Genomic DNA, 9708 nt, shown 5'->3' on the forward strand with positions numbered 1-9708 from the left:
ATTGTTATGATATATATCGAAGTGTTTTTACATTGTTCCTGTCTTGGCAATTCAGTATTTTAAACAGGTTTTTTAAGCCTGCATGTCAGTATAACAATTGATAGCTTAAAACTAAATAACTAAAACTAAATCTTATCTAAGTATAAAGGGAATTAATCGTTGCAATTGAGGATTGTAACGATTTTTGCCGGAAATTATTAATTATTTTGTTGGACATTTGTGCTAAAGTCTCAACATTCGAAATTCTATGTACTTCGGTAGTACTGTACCAGGGAGGCAACTTCAAAATCATCTTCAGAATTTTGTTCTGAATCCTTTGAAGTGCTTTTTTCCTGGTAGTGCAACAACTAGACCATATTGGCACAGCGTAAAGCATGGCCGGTCTAAAAACTTGTTTAAATATTAGAAGTTTATTCGTCAGGCAAAGTTTGGATTTCCTGTTTATAAGAGGATACAAACATTTTATATATTTGTTACATTTGGCTTGAATGCCCTCAATGTGATCTTTAAAAGTTAATTTATGGTCAAGTATTAATCCAAGATATTTCACTTGGTTTGACCAGGAAATTGGAACTCCGTTCATAGTGACTATGTGACTACTACTAGGTTTCAAAAACGAAGCTCTAGGCTTATGTGGAAATATTATAAGTTGAGTTTTGGAAGCGTTGGGAGAAATCTTCCATTTTTGTAAATAAGAAGAGAAAATATCTAAACTTTTCTGCAGTCTGCTGCAAATAACACGAAGACTTCTTCCTTTAGCGGAAATGCCTGTGTCATCAGCGAACAAAGATTTGTGGCAACCCTGAGGCAAATCAGGGAGGTCCGAAGTGAAAATGTTATACAATATAGGCCCAAGAATGCTACCCTGAGGAACTCCTGCTCTAACAGGTAGTCGATTAGATTTGGAATTTTGATAATTTACCTGTAGAGTTCTGTCAGTTAAATAATTTTGAACTAATTTCATAATGTAAAGTGGAAAATTAAACTTTTTCAATTTAGCAATCAAACCTTCATGCCAAACACTGTCGAATGCTTTTTCTATGTCTAGAAGAGCAACTCCAGCTGAGTGGCCTTCAGATTTGTTTGAACGAATTAAATTGGTAACTCTCAAGAGTTGATGAGTAGTTGAATGCCCATGGCGAAATCCAAACTGCTCATCTGCAAAAATTGAGTTCGTATTGATGTGAAGCATCATTCTATTCAAAATTATTTTTTCAAAAAGTTTACTTATTGAAGAAAGCAAACTTATTGGACGGTAGCTAGAAGCTTCAGCTGGATTTTTATCCGGCTTCAACATTGGAACAACTTTTGCATTTTTCCATTTATCAGGAAAGTATGCCAAATGGAAACATCTGTTAAATAATTTTACCAGGAAAGACAAGGTACTCTCTGGGAGTTTTTTGATGAGGATATAGAAAATTCCATCATCACCTGGAGCTTTCATATTTTGAAATTTTTTAATTATAGACCTTACTTCGTCCAAATCAGTCCCCCAGGAATCATCAAAAATATTTTCCCGAGAGAAAATATTCCGAAAATCCCGAGCAACCTGATTCTCAATAGGACTAGTAAGACCCAAACTGAAATTAAGGGAACTCTCGAATTGCTTAGCAAGTTTCTGAGCTTTTTCCAAATTTGTGATCAAAATTTTACCACCTTCTTTAAGCGCTGGAATTGGCTTCTGAGGTTTTTTCAAAATTTTTGTGAGTTTCCAAAAGGGTTTGGAACTCGGGTCTAATTTAGAAACATTATTTTCAAAAGTTTTGTTCCTCAGGGCAGAGAATCGCTTTTTAATTTGTTTTTGCAAATCCCGCCAGATAACTTTCATGGCAGGATCGCGTGTTCTTTGAAATTGTCTCCTACGGACATTTTTAAGACGGATCAAGAGCTGAAGATCATCGTCTATTATAATTGAATCGAATTTAACCTCGCATTTTGGTACTGAGGCAGCTCTTGCTTCAACTATAGAAGTAGTCAGAGATTCAAGAGCATAATTAATTTCATCTTTGGTTTGCAAAGGAATGTTTGGATCGAAGTTATATTCCATAAATGTTCGATATTGCTCCCAATCAGCCCTATGGTAATTGAAAGTAAAGCTGTTGGGATTAGAAATTATTTCTTGGGATATTTCAAAAGTTACTGGAAGGTGATCAGAACCGAAGTCAGCATGGGTAACCAATTGGCTACAAAGTTGACATGAATCAGTTAAGACCAAATCAATAGTTGAGGGATTTCTTGCAGAAGAAAAGCATGTTGAGCTGTTTGGATATTGAATAGTGTAATAACCTGCAGAACAATCATCAAACAGAATATTGCCATTGGAATTGCTTTGAGCATTATTCCATGAGCGGTGTTTTGCATTAAAATCACCAATAATGAAGAATTTAGACCTATGACAGGTAAGTTTCTGAAGGTCACCCTTGAGAAAATTCTTTTGCTGGCCTACGCATTGGAATGGCAAATAGGCAGCTATAAACGTAAGTTGTCCAAATTTTGTTTCAACAGAAACTCCCAAAGTTTCAAAAACTTTGGTTTCAAATGAAGAAAGTATTTTGTGTTTGATTCGTCTATGAATAATGATGGCAACGCCACCACAGGGTCCATCAAGACGATCATTTCTATAAATTAAATAATTTGAGTCCTTCTTAACCTTATGGCCAGGTTTAAGGAACGTTTCAGTTATAACGGCAATATGCACGTTATGAACTCTCAAAAAATTAAATAGCTCGTCTTCATTATCTTTAAGAGATCGAGCATTCCAATTTAAAATGTTTAATGCTTTAAAATCCATTACTGAATTTTAAAGTCATGACAATATTATTAGCAAATTTTACTCCAGTTTGAATAGCATCAAACATGGAGTTAGATTTAAGCATATCAGAAATCATGTCAATTAATGAATTCTGTAAAAATTCCATTTTAGGAGCAGTAATGCTTCCTAAGTCAAAATTGTCAAAATTTCCGTTAGAACGTTGGTTAGTATTTTGATTTCTACCCGCTGCAATAGCAGCATAGGTAGCTCCATTAACTCGCTGAACATTGTTAGCAGCGAGGGGAGTAGGTACAGATGAAACATTTGAAGCAGGGGTGATATTTGTACCTACGGGTACGAATGTAGAATTTGTTCCTCGCTGACCGTTGTTAACAGCAGAGGAATTTGTACCTGGTCGGAAACGTGGAGCGTTTACTACCTGTCGGTTAGAACGAGATTGTAGGATCGCTTTGCGAGTCTTACATTCCCAAAAATTGGATTTGTGGTTTTCACCACAATTTGAACATTTAAATTTCTTAGGATCTTCCTTCACAGGACAGTCGTCCTTTGCGTGAGAGGAATCACCACAATTCATGCATTTAGCTGGCATGTAGCAATTTTTAGTTCCGTGACCCCATCCCTGGCACTTACGGCACTGAGTGAGGTTTTGGAAATTTCCTCCAGTCTTCCTGAAGTGTTCCCACTTCACTCGGACATGGAGCATAAGGCTAGCTTTTTCTAAGGCCTTAAGGTTGTTTAGTTCACTAGACTTGAAGTGAACTAAATAAAAATGATTAGAAATCCCGTTGCGCGAATCGCCAGGACGTGATTTCATTTTCATTTTGATTACTTGGAGTGGCCTGCTACACGGCATTAAATACACGGCATTCACCCCGACGTCCAATTTGTAGTGAAAACTTAACTTTCACGAAATTCAAAAGTTCCATGCGAAGAGCATGGAAATCGGTAGTGGTTATCACAATAGGGGGAATCTTTTCCTTCTTGGCATTAAGCCGGGAAAGTTTACTAGAATTTTTCTTGGATGATGGATCATTCTCATCATCCGTGAGCAAATCAAATTGATTACTCAAATTAATTTCTTCAAAAGGGGGGTCAAGAGTTTGCCCCTTTCTTTTGCGTTTAGGCGCCATGGCGGCAGTAAATTTTTTATCCAAATCGACTTCCAAGCAGATTACTATAAGAATCTGAAGGATCGAAGAGGAATTTTCCAATTCGATATCCAAGAAGGATTACCTCGGGTAGGGTCCAAACAAGGATCGAAGAGGAATAAGAGGAGTTGAACAAGGTAGAAAATTTTTACAGGTTGAGCACTGAAAAGTGCTGTTTAAATTTGTTGTAGCTTTAGGTAGTAGTAACACTTCCTTAAGCAAAAAGCAAATAGATCCGCACGGCAAGAGAGCACGATGCGGACTGGATTCTTCTCTTTCGATAATAACTTGAGCATCACATCGTTTCTTGTTGTGTTTGTCGTATTAGATGCTAGATAAAAGCTTCTTTTAACGATCTGTGTGCTGAATTTACCTGTAAATGTCTTTACATTGCCGTGGGGATACAAAGATAATCTGTCAATGTTACTTAGGACCTAATGCAACGTTCAGCTTTAAATATCAGCTCTCACAAAACAAACAGTACACAAGGAGTTCCAATTTCATGAGTGATGTCACAACAGCGTCTAAGATGTGTGCTCTAGAAATCTTGAAGTGATAGGGAATATCAGCCATCATGACGGCCATTGGTGGGCAATTCAAGGAATCACCCGAGGAATCACCTGAAGAAAGTCCTACCTTTATATTTGATTGTTATTTAGGAACCAATCACCATCAATCCATCATTAGTATTAAACCCAGTCTGTTGATGTAGAACCAAATAAACAAATGTTATAAAATATGTATTCGCATTTTTATGAGGTCCTGAATTTAACCTAAGTAGGAAATCCAAAATATGTACATAGGACCGAAATCATAGGTTACTTTTACTATATTTTAAAGCAATATATAGATAAATGCCCGAGAATTTCACTAGACAGCAAAACGTAGTCTAAGTCAACCATGCGGTCGTGTCTTGAACAAAACCCCACCAATTTTTTTGACGTAGGACTACGTCTGTGATTTCCATATAGGGGTACACTTTGTGAAAACTGAAAATGGAACATGTTACAACATTATGAAAGATTTTGAACGTTATTAACTCAGCTGCCCCTGGACCAATTCCAATAATTTTATCACCAATCGATTAGAAATGTTCCTATTCCTGCCAAATTTAAAACTTGATCATTTTTCAAAATGTCACTATTGAAAATTACACAAATGTGCAACTGTTGCTATGATCATTAAAATTATGACTTGTGAAAAGCGATTCCCCTAACACAGATTTCAAAGTTGAATTCCATCCGGTCTCACCAAACGTTCTTTATTCAATCACCGCGTGGTGAGCGGTGGTGTTCTCCTGCCTGCCTGCAAGCATCGAGCTGCAGCTCACATGAACATCCATGGAAAGAGGAAGAAGCCGCAACGCTATTGATCGGAATCAGTAGCTCTTCGTAAGTCGCTTTAATTACGAAATTTCAACTGTAATTATAAAAAGTAGTTAATGTTCTACATTGTGTAAATAATGTAATTAAAGCAGTGATTAATGGAATTAATTTCATTACAGCCGTTACGTGCGTTGGAGTTAAAGGTTATTGAGTGCCCATACGTATACCATTTTCTTGAAGGCAACATTGGGGGTGATTTTGATTCAGAGATGATGGATTTTAATAATTAATACGCCAATCGATAGGCATTTTATCTACGAATCTGTTAAATCATTTTTCAAAATGTCGCTATTGAAAATTTCACCTATGCCAAGCGCGTCATACTAAAGAGTATAACCATAGAGGTAACTCTAAGACCACTGGGTCCCGAAGAAAATCATTATTATTTTTGGCTCACTCAGTACCAGAACAACGGTCCCAAGCAGTCCCAAGCTATTTCACTCACCCCTGCATGTTCTGCATGAATCCACACACCCCTGATGTTATCTGTCAAACTTTCATAGCGAATCAAAACAAACATAGTGTAGTAATAGAATTTCAACTAGAATAGGGTACGTTAATCGTTTGCTTGGGACCAATAGGCTACTAAAGTGGTGAGCCAATTTAAAATCGTTAGTTTCGTATTGATTGTTGGTATAACCGTATAACAGAGAGAACTCCGCTCAAATTCCTATTCCTACACAAAACACAAACTCCTGCTGCATTTAACAAATAACATTTCTAGATAGAGCTGGAATTAGGGCCTAACAGCTTTTGTAAACAATGACTTCTATTGATGATTTCTAGAAATTCGAAGCTCGCCCACGCAAACCAACATCCTCATTAGGTAGGGAAAGACTTCCCCTATCCGATGGTTATGTTGATCTGCGTGGGCGTGCGTTGAGTTCCTAGAAATCATCTATAGAAGTGATTGTTTACAAAAGCTGTTACGCCCTAATTCCAGCTCTATCTAGATTTAATATATAAGACCACATAATCCTACACACCAAAATTCTTAAATTTTGTTCGGTACTTTTGCTGAATTTGGTCTGTAAAATGTAATTTTTACCGAATGTTTGGTAAAATTCTAGGGGCATCCCACTCTAAACTTCATACCAAATATCAATCAAATATTTTTAAGTTTCCCGCAAGTATTCTTAGGTATTTTTAAGTATTTCTAACCTTGGCTAGATTCCATCGTAGTAACACTTGTTTTTTTATATGACCTGTTGCTAGTGTAGTTGTTTGTTGTCAGTCGTCTTGTATTTATAGAAAAATCATATGAGTGTAAAGGGGTAAGTATTTCTATCGTTTTATTATGTGTATACAATAGTATTATTTCAATTTTTCAGCAATTCAGATTTCAAAAATGCATAACTTCAAGAGCTAGTTACAAAAAAACGATGTTTGGAGTACAAATATAACTGTATCTTCCGATCGAGTGATATCTTAAATTGTTTAATGGCTTACATATAAGATCCAGCTGATGAATGAGTATTAAATTTTCTACACATGTCAACTACCAGCGAGCAGCGGATTATCTGACTACGTATATCTTCTTTTGCAGAATATTCTGATTCCAAGCAGACCAAGAGAATACTGGGTGGAGGAAGCGCTGATAAAATTTTAGGAGCGCAAAAATGTCTGAGAAAACTTAGGAAGGGAAGTTTGTTTATCCACTGGGCGTGATTCGTTTCTTTCCGGAAGTTTTTGACCATGTATATTATTGAATTAACTTCCAGAATGTTAATTTTTTTAAAGTCATGAAATTATAGCATCACATTGAACATATCATATTGTTTGTTTTTATTATACGTATGAAAAAATAAAGAAAGCTAAACGTTAAGAAGCTGGGAAGCTAAGAGATCTGGGTACGAGTAATACACCCATATTCTTGTTTAAAATACTGTTCGAATGTGAACGAGAATATGGGTGATAGTATGGTCGCATGGTTTCGTCACATCTAATTATGCGTTTAATAGGCGGGCGTAGTCATCGTCACATAGCCAAGAACGTAGCGGACTAAAAGAACAACACAAAATTCACTAGGTATGACAATAATAAAACTTAAATCTAACGAACGACAACAAAAGGTTCACATGTCTCTCAGAATTAATTCCTTTTGGTACATGACACATGATTACACCGGAAATAATCCGAAACACCTAGCTGTTCACGCTATTAATCAAATAAATGTTAGTTTCTTAACAAACTGACCAATATTAACATAAAACACCTGACATTTTATAAACAAGCTAATGGAATTGGTATAGCAACCAAGAAAATAAACTAACGCTTGATATTTCTTAAGTATTTTTAAGTATTTTTAGGTATCTTAGATATCACTAAGATCTTTATATGTAGATTGGGAAAATTACAAAGTTTAGAGTGGGATGCCCCTAGGTAAAATTTGATGTTTTACCACTTTCCAGCAATAAGAAAAACTGCATTTCTGTAATTTGCAGAAAATTACCGAAAACTGTATGTAAACATTACTGATCAAAACTGTAAATGCCCGAAATCCCGCAATACTGTCAAAAATTTACGAATGTACTGTAAAAACAGTCTTTTACAAACCAGACTGTAAAAAGTACCGAACGGTTTGTAAATTGTCTGTACTGCCAAACTCAACATTTTTCCGCCATTTTGAAATTGAATATTGCGCAGTTCTCCGTAGATTAAAGGCGCAGTTAAAGTAAGTGTTAAAAAATGGAAGACATTAAAACAAATTGGAGCTCTTGATGGAGGAGCAAGAGATCTTTTCCGTAAGTAAAATTAAAATACATTCAAAGTGTTTTTTATGTTACTTCATACGCGAAGTTAACGATTTTCAGAGTTGGTTGGAAATGCTAACATGAAGCTTTAGTGTGATGATTTATTAGCTAGAGAATGATCTTTAGAAGAATGTAGGTGGATAGTTCCGTTAGAGTACGGCAGTATGAAAATTGAATAGAAGTTGAAAATGAGCGAAGGGCCATTAAAGCGACAGTTTTCAAGATGACGCACATTTTTGCCTAGCCCGTACGATGTACGCGGGGACTTGAAGTATGTCTCCAAGTCCACAGGCTGTGGACTTGGAGACATACTTCAAGTCCCCGCGTACATCGTACGGGCTAGGCAAAAATGTGCGTCATCTTGAAAACTGTCGCTTTAATGGCCCTTCGCTCATTTTCAACTTCTATTCAATTTTCATACTGCCGTACTCTAACGGAACTATCCACCTACATTCTTCTAAAGATCATTCTCTAGCTAATAAATCATCACACTAAAGCTTCATGTTAGCATTTCCAACCAACTCTATTAAAATACATTTTTTTTTTCATTGTACTTTGTAGATGGATCTTCAGAATAATTTCAACACAGTGCCAAATGGTGAAGTCCCACTTTTATACCTAAAAGGAAATTTAATGGAAGACACTTCGGAGGGATGCATTGCATGGAAGGGATGGTCTGCATCCATCAAGAAAGATGCCAAGTATTGTTTCCGAGTGCTGTGTGAGTGCTTCGCTGCTTTCAACATAAGCTGCAAGCCAGAAGACAAGCAATTTTTCTTGTTTCCCTCTGCAATTTTTCAAGGCGTAGGAAACCTTACTACCACGGGAGATAAATTTATGAGAAGCATCAATTGATCGAAACAATTAAGAAATTTTTAAACTGATAAAGGTTAAAAACTGATTAAAATCATCATGGATTAATAAATGTAAAAAAACAATTCAAATGAACCATATTATTATTCACACCAAATTTGGAAAAAAAAAAAGAAAAAAAAAATCGATAAAAACCAGCTACAATTCAATCGGTAGTTTTTGCTGAACAAAACGTAAATTTTAAAATCAAACCAGTAATTTTTTTTACTGAATTTCGGTAAAAATCTGACAGAACGCTTTTTTTGTTTATTTTACTAATCATTCAGTTAAATTTGCAATGCGTTTCAGCAAATTTTGACAGCTCATATGACCGAAGTCAAATTTACAGAACGCACTGTAAAACAAAAAAATACCGAATAGATTACCGAATGTTCAGCTGTTCCATATTCGGTAAAAAATTACAGTATACTGGAAAAAAATCTTAGTGTGTACATCACCATTGCGTACAACCCCATAGTAAAGAGCCTGAATTTATATATATAAATTATATAAATTATATATATATATATAAATATATATATATATATATAATATATAAATTCAGGCTCTTTACCCCATAGGACTGTCCCTTGTAGTGTTTTTTGTATTTTCAGTGATTGCTGCGATTTTTTCACAAACTGACCTGAACACGTGGCACAAGTAAAGTCCTATAGTAACTAGAGGGCTTTAGGCACAAGTGGCACGTGATTGAGGATTGAGTGTTTGGCGCGCAGTATCGTCTCACATTCAAAGCACTAACAATTCCAGTGACGGTTACTGCCAAGGAGTATATTACC

Source organism: Ochlerotatus camptorhynchus, unplaced genomic scaffold (assembly GCF_037179485.1).
Source record: "Ochlerotatus camptorhynchus isolate MF236.1 unplaced genomic scaffold, CSIRO-AGI_Acam_v1.1 ptg000471l, whole genome shotgun sequence".
In the NCBI taxonomy this organism is placed as follows: Eukaryota; Metazoa; Arthropoda; class Insecta; order Diptera; family Culicidae; genus Ochlerotatus; species Ochlerotatus camptorhynchus.